This window comes from Lepisosteus oculatus, unplaced genomic scaffold (genome assembly GCF_040954835.1).
Source record: "Lepisosteus oculatus isolate fLepOcu1 unplaced genomic scaffold, fLepOcu1.hap2 HAP2_SCAFFOLD_60, whole genome shotgun sequence".
NCBI classification, from domain to species: Eukaryota; Metazoa; Chordata; class Actinopteri; order Semionotiformes; family Lepisosteidae; genus Lepisosteus; species Lepisosteus oculatus.
Genome location: NW_027168149.1, coordinates 356,792 through 369,377, shown reverse-complemented (window position 1 = coordinate 369,377; position 12,586 = coordinate 356,792). Strand labels below are relative to the sequence as shown.

Here is a 12,586-nt window from a genome sequence, read left to right as displayed (position 1 = left end):
AGCTTACAGCACCTGGTATTCCCAGGCAGTCTCCCATCCAAGTACTAACCAGGCCCGACGCTGCTTAGTTTCCGAGATCAGACGAGATCGGGCGTGTTCAGGGTGGTGTGGCCGTAAGCGAAAGCCCTGGCGCCTGACTCGCTACTTGAAGCTGTGTGTGGCGGGGGTTCCGTGCCCCCCGAGCGGGACTGAAGGATCGTTCGTGTGCAACTCTTTGGAAAGGAGCTGCTTTCCAAATCGCATTGCGTGCCTGGATGTTGGCGAATGCGCTCCCTTGTGTTGGCTCGTCCCGCACTGGAGGAGGACAAACAATCTGCACGGAGGAGCACCAGGCAAGTCTTCACCAGACAAAAACCTCCAGTGCACAGCACTCTGGAAACATTTCGGGGCTTTCGCGTGTTTATTTCAGCACGTAAAGCGCACCGGTCCAACACGTCGGCCGGGCGCGCGGCGCCTCCGCCCTCTTGTGGCCTTGTGGCGTCAGAGCAAGAGGCTCCTTCTCGCTGCCCTTCCGCTGTGTTGCAGGGCCCCGAGAGGGAACCCGGAGCGCGCACTTTGTGGGGGGCGGGGGACCGCGTTCGCGCTCTGCCCCCGGTCTCTTGCGCGAGTACTAAATCTCACGGACAGGGGGGCCTCGTCATTGATTGTTACAGGTGAAACGGGGATTAGGAGGAGACCCCGACTGATGTGTAAAGGGGAGCACTAACACCAGAGGGACACCCCCGGCGTCTCTTTTTGAGAGACGCCCTGGGGTTTCCTAATGGCCAAGGAGGGTCGGGACCTCGGTTTGACGCCTCCCCCGAAGGACGGCGCCTGTTTGTGCAGCAGAGTGTCGCCATCAGGAGGCTGGGGCGTAAGAGAGCCACACAGCCCGCAGGGTGAGCGCTCCCTACTGGTCCCAGTCACACCTCTTGCAGGAGCAGCAGCAACCGGAGCTTTTCCGGGGTGGAATCTCCCATCCGGGTGCCGGCCAGGCTCACACCTGCTGGGCTGCCCCGGGGGTGAGCCCAGTCGAGAGTCGCAGGGCCAGATCTAGTCACCGGGGAGAAACGATACAAGTGAAGGATTGCTCGGCTCTCGGCACTTGAAAAGACCGACAAATGTCTCGTTCCCGCCGGAGCTGAATGTACCCGCATGTGTGGTGTCGTCTTCTTCCCCCGCCCCGCTGTGTTTGCTGTATTGTCTCTGAAGCCGGCCCCCCCGAGACGAGACGGGCTGTTCCTGTGCCCCAATTAACACTTTACAGGTGCCATTCCCCGGCATTGTGGCCATTGTCGGTGCTCACACGCGATAAGATAAGGCGGAGGAGAGCGGGGCATGCCCAGCGGCAGACATTCAAGGAGGGGGCAGTGCGAGGTGAGGTGAGGTGCGACACGCCGGAGCCCCGACGCAGCTAATGCGGAGCACTTGTTGGACTGGCATCGAAAGGACGTGTGCGCACGGAGCGAGCCTTCCCTGCGGCTTAGCGCGGGAACTTTCTCCCCCCCTCCCGCTGCAGGAGTTGTGTGCGCTGCAGCGGTGCCGAGAGAAAAGCACAGAAGGCAGCAGGCTCTGGAGAGCAGGTAAGAGACGGAGCCTTGTGGGCAGGCGAGCAGGCCCGTTTTTTGGAAATTGCTGAAAAGGTTTGTTCGGTGTGTGGCAGGCGCACGTCGCGAGCTTGCGTGGCGATCTGCCGGTCTGGAGTTATGCAAATGAGGCCGAATTGCATCCCGGGACATGCTGCGAATGCGCAACGGCGACTGCAGATGTGTAGGAAACGGCGCGCTCGTTTTCTCGTTTTGCCCACACTTTTGAGTGTTAGTGTGGCGTGTGAGTGTGTGAAAGAGTGGGCCCAGCAGGAGGCGGTGGCGTGCGGGGCGAGGAGGTGGCCTAGGCTGCACGATTTGTGCTGTGGGTGCGGGCCGCTTGCAGGGGCCTGTTTAACTCATACTTACCTGGCAGGGGAGATACCTTGATCAAGAAGGAGGTTCACCCAGGGCGAGGCTCGGCCATTGCACTCCGGCTGTGTTGACCCCTGCGAATTCCCCAAATGTGGGAATCTCGACTGCATAATTTCTAAAAGTGGGGGACTGCGTTCGCGCTCTCCCCTGATGTGCTTGGTCCAAAATCAGATACGGGAGGGTTAGGACACCACGAGCTGCGTGGCTGCGGAAGGATCCCGGTTCGACAGGAGTGGACGCCGCTGCTGGTTCTCGCTGGCTTTTAGTTAGGGGTCCGGAGAAGCATCTCAAGCTAGTTCCACTACTCCTTCCGGACGTTCATTCCCTTTTCAAAGTCAGTCGTTTTGCTGTAGTCTGCGTTCTTTAGGCTGATTATCGAGGTTAGCCTTTATTTGGTCATGGGGGGCCTCGGTACTGTATGCTGAGTCTAAAGACAGTTTCACCCGTTTTCTGATTGCTCGGTTCTGTACCAGTGCAGACATGTCAAACAGTGAATGGCTGTACCTCTACTGTATCCGTGCTCAATGAATGAAATCGGTAAGAAATGAATATATGTCTAGTTATACAAAAAACGAGTGGTTTATCGACTCATCTTCATTTGCAGATTTAGAGGCAGCTTCGATATTCGTTTTACAGACGGGTTTTTTTTTTGAATATGGGTCACACACATGCCACAGCAACAAAACATCTCTAGAGATGAGGCTATAGATCACCTTTCCATCCTGCAGGTCTTCCTCCCAAAGCCTACGGCACCAACGGCGACCCCTGCTGGCCGGGAGAGCAAAAGCTTACAGCACCTGGTATTCCCAGGCAGTCTCCCATCCAAGTACTAACCAGGCCCGACGCTGCTTAGCTTCCGAGATCAGAAGAGATCGGGCGTGTTCAGGGTGGTGTGGCCGTAAGCGAAAGCCCCAGCGCCTGACTCGCTACTTGAAGCTGTGTGTGGCGGGGGTTCCGTGCCCCCCGAGCGGGACTGAAGGATCGTTCGTGTGCCACTCTTTGGAAAGGAGCTGCTTTCCAAATCGCATTGCGTGCCTGGATGTTGGCGAATGCGCTCCCTTGTGTTGGCTCGTCCCGCACTGGAGGAGGACAAACAATCTGCACGGAGGAGCACCAGGCAAGTCTTCAGTGCACAGCACTCTGGAAACATTTCGGGGCTGTCGCGTGTTTATTTCAGCACGTAAAGCGCACCGGTCCAACACTTCGGCCGGGCGCGCGGCGCCTCCGCCCTCTTGCTGCCCCTGCAGCTGCTTCACTTTTCCCTTTAGTTGCCATCGATTTTTTTGTAGTGCTATACATATACGATTGAGGTATCTTAGAGTTCTCCTTCGAAGACCCAGCACTCTCTTTTCTTTTCCCAGTGTTACTCATATCGGACTTTTTAAACCTAAAAAAAAATCGTTTTTTTTTCTTTCAATTATAACTGAAGTTTAAACAACTAGTGTTAAGTCCTTATTTTTCTGTAGTCAAAAAAAGCAAAAATTAACATTCAGGTCATGAAAAACTCAAAAAAACTCCCCAACCACTAAACTTTACCTCCCACCTGAGCGCCATCTTGAACGCCCCTACCACCAGAGAATGCTCACGATTTCGGAAGCTGTCTCCGGGACGTGCTGATTCCACACATCCTGAATAAATCATGTTATTGTTATTTGCTGTAGCTAGACGTTCAAATGAGTTTCATGGCCAGATGGACTGTTTCCTCCAGCGGTATAATATTGCAGTGAGACAGCACGATGCCTGCAAGACTATGTCACGCTAAACGCCACAGATTGTGTTTGTCCGTTCGTGTCAGTCGTCCCGCAGCCACGGGAAGTGGGACACAAACATGCTGCAATGCTTTCAAGACGTTAGGATTTGTTTGTGCAACATCCAAGAGGAGTACTTGTGGCTTGAATGTGAACTGTACGTGCCCGCCCCCTTTCCTCTGTAGTGCATGAGTTCCTCCCGGCATGCCCTTCGTCATTGTTCTGTCATCTTGTATTTAAAGGGTTGTATTTCTGCTGCTGAAAATAAGCAACGGTTTTCTCACAACGCCCTTTGTTCCCAACGGAGCCCTTGTCTGCCATGAAATTCTTCAAAACCTCAAGCTAGAAGAAGAAGAAGACGACAAATATGAAGCGTTATAGCAACGACATGCCATGACACGATCGATAACGATTTCCATAGGATCCCCGCGGTTGCCTGGCAACCGTCAGCTTTGCGCAGTGGCAGTATCGTAGCCTGTGAGGGTTAGCCGAGGCGTGATTATTGCTAGTTGAAAACTTTTCCCAATACCCCGCTTCCGCCGGTTTGCAATACAATCGGCGAAAGCAATTTTTGACAGTCTCGTCAGAGACTGAGCAAGGTGTTTAAAGACAGATTTGGTCACGGTGATATCATGGTAGAATGCTCTTCTTCCAGAAGAGCATTCTTCTTCCAGACTCTGTGATCTGCTCACCTGGAAAGGTCTGCTATACTACTACAAGAGAGAAGTAGAGTCTGGAAGAAGGGACAATTTTATGATGCTTTGGAAGATAATGTTTTTTTTTCTTATACTGAAAATGAAAGGTAGTTGTTTCTATATGGACTCAGTCTTTGGAATTTGTATATTTATATATTTCAGTGAACCCTCAGCCATTCCTTCTGTATTGTAATTCAATTTCTCTTTTAAAATTCCTTCCCCACTTCTAGGACCTGCAGTTGCTGAACTCCACAATGGCTTCTATTGGAAAGTCTGTGACTGAGACCAAGTAAGTGTTCACTTTTTTATGAAACCATTATTTATTTAGGAGCAATGAGCAATTCTTATATAAATGCAATAAAATCATTATGCTCAAACTATGAGAGAGAAAATTAAGGATAATTTAAGAAATCAGTCTTGTTTCTATACACAGATGGTATTATTTATTTTCAAAGGAAACCCGCGCGGATTCCCCTGGTGTGCAAGATGTACCTGAATACTCTTGATCAGCTTCCTGCTCACTTGAAGAGGGCGTGTATGAAGCACGCCACGGCAGAAAAGATCAGGATGGCCTCTCAACAGGCGAGGGAGGACATGATGAATCACCTGAAGAACGGGGTCATCGTGGATTACCACAGAATAGAGATCGTGTCTGGTGAGGCAAACAGGATAGTGGTTGTAAGACTGCTAGAGTCCTTGGGCCTTTTTGTACATGGGAAGCCTGAAGACACATTGGCAAGGTGAGATATTTTTAATCTGTAAGGCTTCTGTAGTTTCTTTTTGAAATCATTGTTACAACATATTATGTAAAAGCATGTTGAAAAGAATCTACCTGCATTCCAGCGGCCCTGAGCAAGAGGCCGCTGTCCAGGAGGAAGAGATGCCAGAGGCTGCTCTAGAAACTGAAACAGAAGCGGATAAGGAAGGGGAAGATGTGAGCTCTGAAGAACTCTATCAGCAGTAAGACTTTTTTATTTTTCAGATGTATCTATTTTTTACTAAAATTCTAATTTGTCTTATAGGTATAAAATGTTTAAACCGGTGTTTTATATCCTTACAGGCCCTGAGTAGTTAAAAAGTATCAGCAGGCCGGAAGAGAGTGGCCCAAGCTGGACTCTATAGAAAGCACTCCCTGGATGCTCCTCTCCTGATTGGATTCAAACAGTACCTTATCAAGGATCTGGGAGTGGCAAATTATTCTCAGGAGGTATTTATTTTTTAAAGGCATTTAAAATTAAGCAATGGTATCTTCATTGTAAATGTTTTTATTTCTTAGCTTAAAATTCACCCATGTGAAATGATGTCAGCCATAAACATCATGACTCTATATTTCCTACCTGAATCTATTCTACTTAAATTATTACATTATACACAATTTGAGTTCATTTTAAAAAGTAAAAGGTAATGAAAGGAATGCATTTTCATAAGAAAGATAATACCGACATGCATGTGATAATCTTCCTTATATCATGTAGTGCATCATTTGGACACTTTGTGGGCTTCAAATACAAAGAAAATCATGTTCTATGGTACAAGATAAATACAAAACTTAAGCTTCTTTATAAAGCATAAGCAATCATTTATTACATCGCTTCTTGAATTAAATCTTTTGACAAGAGGTGAGACTTCTGTTACATTTAAACCCATGTTTAGCTGTGTTTTTTAGATTTAACTGAACCAATTTCTGTGTGTGATAATGTCCTTGAATTCTGACAACATCACACTAAATTACATGATATAAAACAGCTAATGTTTCTAGAGATAAAGTTTCTGAGATGCTTCTAATTACTTTTTATTACCAGGGACAGTTTAATTCACCTTGTACAGTACTGTAAGACCAAGATACTTTTTTTAAAAGTTATTTAACATTTTATAGAACTTTGTCTACTATGGCAACATGATGTGCTTGGTGAAACTTGGAAAAATACTGCTTGGCCACTTATCTTAAGATAAAGATAGGATAAAGGTTTATCTTTTGCACCTACCTGACCCCCAGGGAAGGCCAATGCTTTCTAAGTTGATGGTTCCCTACAGTAGACTGTACTTTAATTTCAAAGGTAATGTATATTGACCCAAATCAGTTTTGGAATCCAATCTACTGACGAGATGGAGCACATCCTTTTTTCAGGATTTTAGCATCATACGTTTGGTATATTTAGTCCCTAATGATGAAAGAAATGATCATAGAACATTTGGACACTTTGTGGGCTTGAAATACAAAGCAAATCATGTTCTATGGTACAAGATAAATACAAAACTTAAGCTTTTATTTTAATTAGATTTGTTTATAAAGCATAAGCAATCATTTATTACATTAATATATGTGAAAATAACATTTTAGCATTATACGTTTAGTATATTTAGTCCCTAATGCTGAAAGAAATGATCATAGAACATGACATCTAACCTTACCTGCGGTGTTTTTAATCCCTATTGCTCAATGCACGGTGAAAGCATTCCATACATGTGTCTGACAATGAGGAATGGGCCCCTGAGACAGTCATTTGCCTGTTTCACAAATGATCGTATTTTACTAGAGATTCTGTTTGGGATTCAGATGTGCATTCGGACAGCAATCCCTTTCAAGAAATGATACGTTCTGGATGAGGTCAAAGGTGCTGGAACACTGTATCTAGGATGTGTTTGCAGAGACTGTGTGTCTCCTGCTTCAACGCAGTGATAAACAGATGTGCTCCTTTAATTTATTGGTACATGCCCAGGGCAGTAAGCAGTCTGAGGATTTATTTCCAGATGGCATACAGCAGTGAAGCAGTGAAGTAGTGCAAAACACTGGATCATTATATTATTAGAATCTATTCTACTTAAATTATTACATTATACTCAATTTGAGTTCATTTTAAAAAGTAAAAGGTAATGAAAGGAATGCATTTTCATAAGAAAGATAATACCGATATGCATGTGATAATCTTCCTTATATCATGTAGTGCGTCATTTGGACACTTTGTGGGCTTGAAATACAAAGAAAATCACGTTCTATGGTACAAGATAAATACAAAACTTAAGCTTTTATTTGAATTAGATTTGTTTATAAAGCATAAGCAATCATTTATTACATTAATATATGTGAAAATAACATTTTAGCATCATATGTTTAGTATATTTAGTCCCTAATGCCGAAAGAAATGATCATTTGTTTAACAGGGTCTGTCTCAAAGGATGCAGTACTCCTGAAGGGTCTCAAACCCTACATTTCGGATGCCTAGCTGTATCCCTCACATGTGGCACCTCAGAATGACTTCTAACCTTATCTGTGGTGTATTCAGTCCCTATTGCTCAATGCACGGTGTACATACTGCATACATGTGTCTTGAGAACGAGGAATGGGCCCCTGAGACAGTCATTTGCCTGTTTCACAAACAGGGACCTGGACCTAGACCTGGCCCGTACAGGGCTAAAACCCGCGACCTTGGCGTTATTAGCACCACGCTCTAACCAACTGAGCTAACCGGCCTCACGACAGTGCTCCTCTCTGTGCTGCAAAAAATCAAACTCAGGGAATTTCTTTTGTCCTCCTTTGAATAGAAAGCCGTGTAATTCAGTGTACGGGCTTTCTCGTGCAGTTTCATGGTTCTTGTAACCCAAATCCTACACTGGCCTGAAGTGCCCCCCCATTTCACAGCATTTTTCAGCTGATTTAAAATGTACCTAAAGGAGAAGCATTATTGAAGACCATCAATTACCAAGAGCTTTTGTCAAAGGTTTTGGTGGTCATTTTGAATGACCACAGAGCGCTGTGACCTCGGTTTTACATCTCATCCAAAAGACAGCGCCCTTTTACAACACAGCATCTCCGTCACTATACTGGGGCATTGGGACCCGCACAGACCTCAGGGTGAGCGCCCCCCCGCCGGCACCATTAACACCGCTTCCAGCTGGAAGCTTTGTTTTTCCCTGTAGCTCATCCTCATCCAGGTACTGACCTGGCTCACACCTGCTTAGCTTCAGTGGGTTTTCAGTTGCGAGTTGCAAGGGGATGCAAGTGATGGAGCCGCTCGCTGCAAAAGCCACTGCATTGGCCGGGAATCGAACCCGAGCCTCCCGCGTAGCAGGCGAGAATTCTACCACTGAACCACCAATGCTCAGTGCCTGGGCCTTCAAAAAAGACGCTTTTTTGGTGCTCTGTGCAAAACGCGTCGACATATGCTTCCAGCTGCAAAATGCCATTTGCGGACGCTGAAGAACTTATTTCCAAGGCAGCGGGTACAAGCGATTGGGCGTTTTAAAACCACCAGGAACAGCAAAGAGGCGCGCTTCTTTGCTTGTGCCGAAACACACCGACTGAAGGCAGACAACGTAGTCGGCAGGATTGGAACCTGTGCGGGGAGACCCCAATGGATTTCTAGTCCATCGCCTTAACCACTCAGCCACGACTACAGCAAGCCCCACCGCAGCTGCGTTCTTGCTACAATCTTACCTGGATCGCGAGGCGCCGGCGGAAGCCTATTTCAAAGTCGTTCTCCGTTTCAAAAAAACATTTCCAAAATACAAGCCTTGCAGACAGACACGCCTCAGAGGACTTAAGGGTGGCTTCATGTCGGAATGATAAAGTCTCCCCGTCCGGACATGAAAATGCCACTTTGTTACACACAAAAAAAGAATCAACAACAGAGAAATGCCCACAAGCATTTGAAAAGCCGCACCACGTCGCACTTGAAATAGCTCTTACATTAGTGGTAGATGCAGGAATCGCCTTTTTATTTACGCTCTTACCAACGCGATGGAAAGCAAAACAAAGCAAAGCAGAGCAAAACAAAACAAACAAACGAAAACCCTCACGTCCTGCACTTGCATATAACGCCGTTACGTTACGTGCCCAAGCGGTATTGTACGTCATCCTAGCACTGCATCCCGGGTCGTACGATATATGGGAACGAGCACACGCCATGAATCGTCTCGAATCACTCCCTACAGCTGTAAGGCGCCTTGAAGCGTGCACCCCCAACATTCTTCTTTGCGCATCTGTGAAAGGTAAACTCTTGAGCAAACTCTGAACCAGCTCTAAGGAAACTAATCCGATTAGACGTTACTTTGACTCATCCTTTAAGGGACCCTTGTTAATTGGAGAAATCAATGATTTCGAATGAATTCTGTATGCGTTAAAAGACAGCTATACACAGAAAACATACAGGATACTGCTCATGATGTTTCCCGAGCCGAAACACAGTGCGTTTTTCCAAGCCATTTGACAAAGCCCGCCCACTGAAAACTGCAGCAGATCGTGTAAAGGCGTTCAACTTTGTAACTACTGCACGCACAGGAAGCAGAATAAATTCTTCTTTTCAAACTGTCAAAGGTTTGCTGCAGGACATCGCACAATCTCTTTTGAACGGGGACAAACGATTTCTTATGGGGCGCAGTAAGTACAGACGTTTATAAAGCTCCACTCATGCCGACGATGCAGCATGAAGAAGCGCAACCTAACGTTTGACAGACAAAAGCCGGGCGCCGCTACGAGCAATATGAAATCAAACTGACAGCACACGGCGTTTCGCGCTGACTCAAAAGTGATCTCGACAGACGATGTTCTCTGCATAACGCTGAAAGAGCGTTTCTGTTGAGACGTAACCCATTGGGCAAAAGACGTATAATATACGTCTATTAAACGCATATCTTAGACGTCTAAATGTGGTCTACAATTCGTCTAGAATGAAATTCTAATATACGTCTAAAGTTAAACGTCAATTATACGTCTATATTTAGACGTTCATTATACATAAATGGTTGGAGTTCTATTATACGGATAAATTTAGAGGACTATTATACATATATGGTTGGAGTTCCGGATAACTTTAGAGGTCTATTATACGTATATGGTTAGAGGTCTATTATACGTATAACTTTAGAGGTCTATTATACGTATATGGTTAGAGGTCTATTATACGGATAACATTAGAGGTCTATTATACGTATATGGGTAGAGGTCTATTATACATCAAAGATAGATTTTATAGGTGTAGAAACAAGTAAAACAAGCCAATGATTAGGTTTAGAAATGTATTCTGAAAATACACATTCACACCTGAAACATATGTATTTCAAATTATACATTGTATACAATCAATCAACAATCAACATATGGGCAATAATCATAAAAACACAACTAGTCTTAAACTTCAGCTACAAATTCTGGTAACATGGCAATATACAGTATAGTAATGACAAACACAAAACTAATTACATTAACACACTAACTCAAAACCACATTTTGATTCAAATATACATTTTAAAATGTACAACTTCTATATTTCCAAGAAAAAAATATTACATAAAATATAAAATATTACAATGGAAGTTAAGACGATTTTTGTCCACTATTTGCAAACCCTGTCTAATTGTCCTAACAGTTAGAACCAAAAACCTATTATTTTCAGAGTCCAGATCTCTTGGCCCCCTGCCTTGCATATGCATTCTTCAAGTAACACATTGCGTGCTCCTTTATTTCTTTTTCTGTTGATGTAGGGTGGGACTTCAGCACCGCAGCTAGGAGAAAATTATATAATATTACTTCCCAAATAAATGATGATTAATATCTTCTTTAGTATAATCTAAAAAATGAACGGTTTACTAAGCTCAAAGCTGAAATAAATGTATAAAATTTGGCTTGCATCATAGCAGTTGAGCAATAAAGTCTGTCCTAATTAAAGAGTACCCAAAGTTTGAAAGTACAACATAGAATAAGAATAAGAGAAACGGCAAAACGATTTTGTGTCATCTTCCCCATTCACACTATTTTATGTGCCATTTTTTTTGCTAATTCACATACTATTTTAATCAAAATAATATTAAGAAAGATCTGTATGTATTCAGATAGTATTATTATTGTTCATACTTACTCGTCAAAAGAGGATTGCTGAGATATTTTCGGATATACTTCTACGTTTGAAAAACGTGTCCAAAATGGTGACCAACGAATACTAGCAATGCATTGTGGTATATAACCGGAAAATATGATGGGTTCGATATTTTCTCAACGTATGCGTTTATTAATGTTGTCGATATTATGGTTGAAATTTAACATTGATAATACATCGCTGCTATGAGCTGATGTGCAATTTTAACGCATGCAAATATTAAGGATCGGTCACTGTTGTATGGTATTATATATAATGACATTATGGAATAGGATGGGGACAGGCCTGGCATCAAGGGGGGAGGGGGGAATGTCGCCCCTTCAGTTTTGGGCAAAAAGATTTACCTAACTTAATTTGCACCCTAAAAAAATAGTTGTACTTTGTCAATGGTCAGACAACACTAAATGACACGAACAGTCACTCAGTCTGTTTGATGGGCAGGAGGGCTATCCGTCCAGGAACTGCACATATTATTGAGTGTCAACATTACGATCCTGTTTGCTCAGGTGGACCGATTCCTTGCAGTAGTTTATCATTATACTTAAAATCGTTATATAACTAGGACTAGTTATAGCAGTCTGTGCTTTCTGTTGGTTTTACAACATTTTTTTCTTAACGATTCAGAACGTCCATGTAGCTGCAAAAATGAACGCTTATGGTACTTTTCGCTCCAGGCAATACAAACGTTGAGAGTGACGAAAAATGTGAAACTGAACTTCATCGCAAATACCAGATTGCTAGTCGTTATCTTCTATCATGAAGCACTAATCAATGGCATAGCTGCGAGATTTCATTTGGGTAGCTGCACCGTACAGCTCCGTTTCAACCGAAATATCACTCCCCCCTCAGAATTTCAGACGCCCCCCTACAGATTTTTCCTCGGGCACCGCGCACTGATGGGGGACTTTTGTCAAGAAAATAAAAATAGAAACTCTATAGGCACTCAAACATTTTACTGTTTTTTTTCAGGCAGGTGGCAAGACCCCCTCAGCAAAACCCTTGTATGCCAAGCTGTGGGCATTGATTCGTCGAATATACGTATATTTACGGCGAAATTACGGCTATACGTATATATACGTCGCCTCGACGTATAATCAACGTCGAATTGCAACCGTAAAATCGACGACATGAATAAACGCATATATAACGTCGAAAAAACATCTAACACAGTGCCTGAGGCTTTTTACTGTATGTATCGTGTGTGCCGCAACTAGGAGTATACGGCACTCTGCACAGTGTACGAAGTAAATTATTTTCGCAGTAATTAATTTATTATATTTACTATATTTATTATACACGTGTAAATTAATTGCTGCGAAAATAATTTACTT

The 12,586-nt window shown here is 44.3% G+C and overlaps 4 non-coding genes across 4 annotated transcripts; 2 read left to right on the top strand and 2 right to left on the bottom strand.

Moving 5' to 3' along the window:
* Positions 1-119, bottom strand: LOC138231525 (5S ribosomal RNA). The gene has a single exon (XR_011186773.1). It is a non-coding gene; the product is annotated as a 5S ribosomal RNA (ribosomal RNA).
* A 1,807-nt stretch (positions 120-1,926) lies between these two features.
* LOC138231550 (U1 spliceosomal RNA) lies at positions 1,927-2,090 on the top strand. Its single transcript, XR_011186797.1, has one exon. It is a non-coding gene; the product is annotated as a U1 spliceosomal RNA (small nuclear RNA).
* Positions 2,091-2,725: 635 nt separating this feature from the next.
* LOC138231486 (5S ribosomal RNA) lies at positions 2,726-2,844 on the bottom strand. Its single transcript, XR_011186737.1, has one exon. It is a non-coding gene; the product is annotated as a 5S ribosomal RNA (ribosomal RNA).
* Positions 2,845-4,136: 1,292 nt separating this feature from the next.
* LOC138231427 (U4 spliceosomal RNA) lies at positions 4,137-4,278 on the top strand. Its single transcript, XR_011186679.1, has one exon. It is a non-coding gene; the product is annotated as a U4 spliceosomal RNA (small nuclear RNA).
* The last annotated feature ends 8,308 nt before the right edge of the window (positions 4,279-12,586 follow it).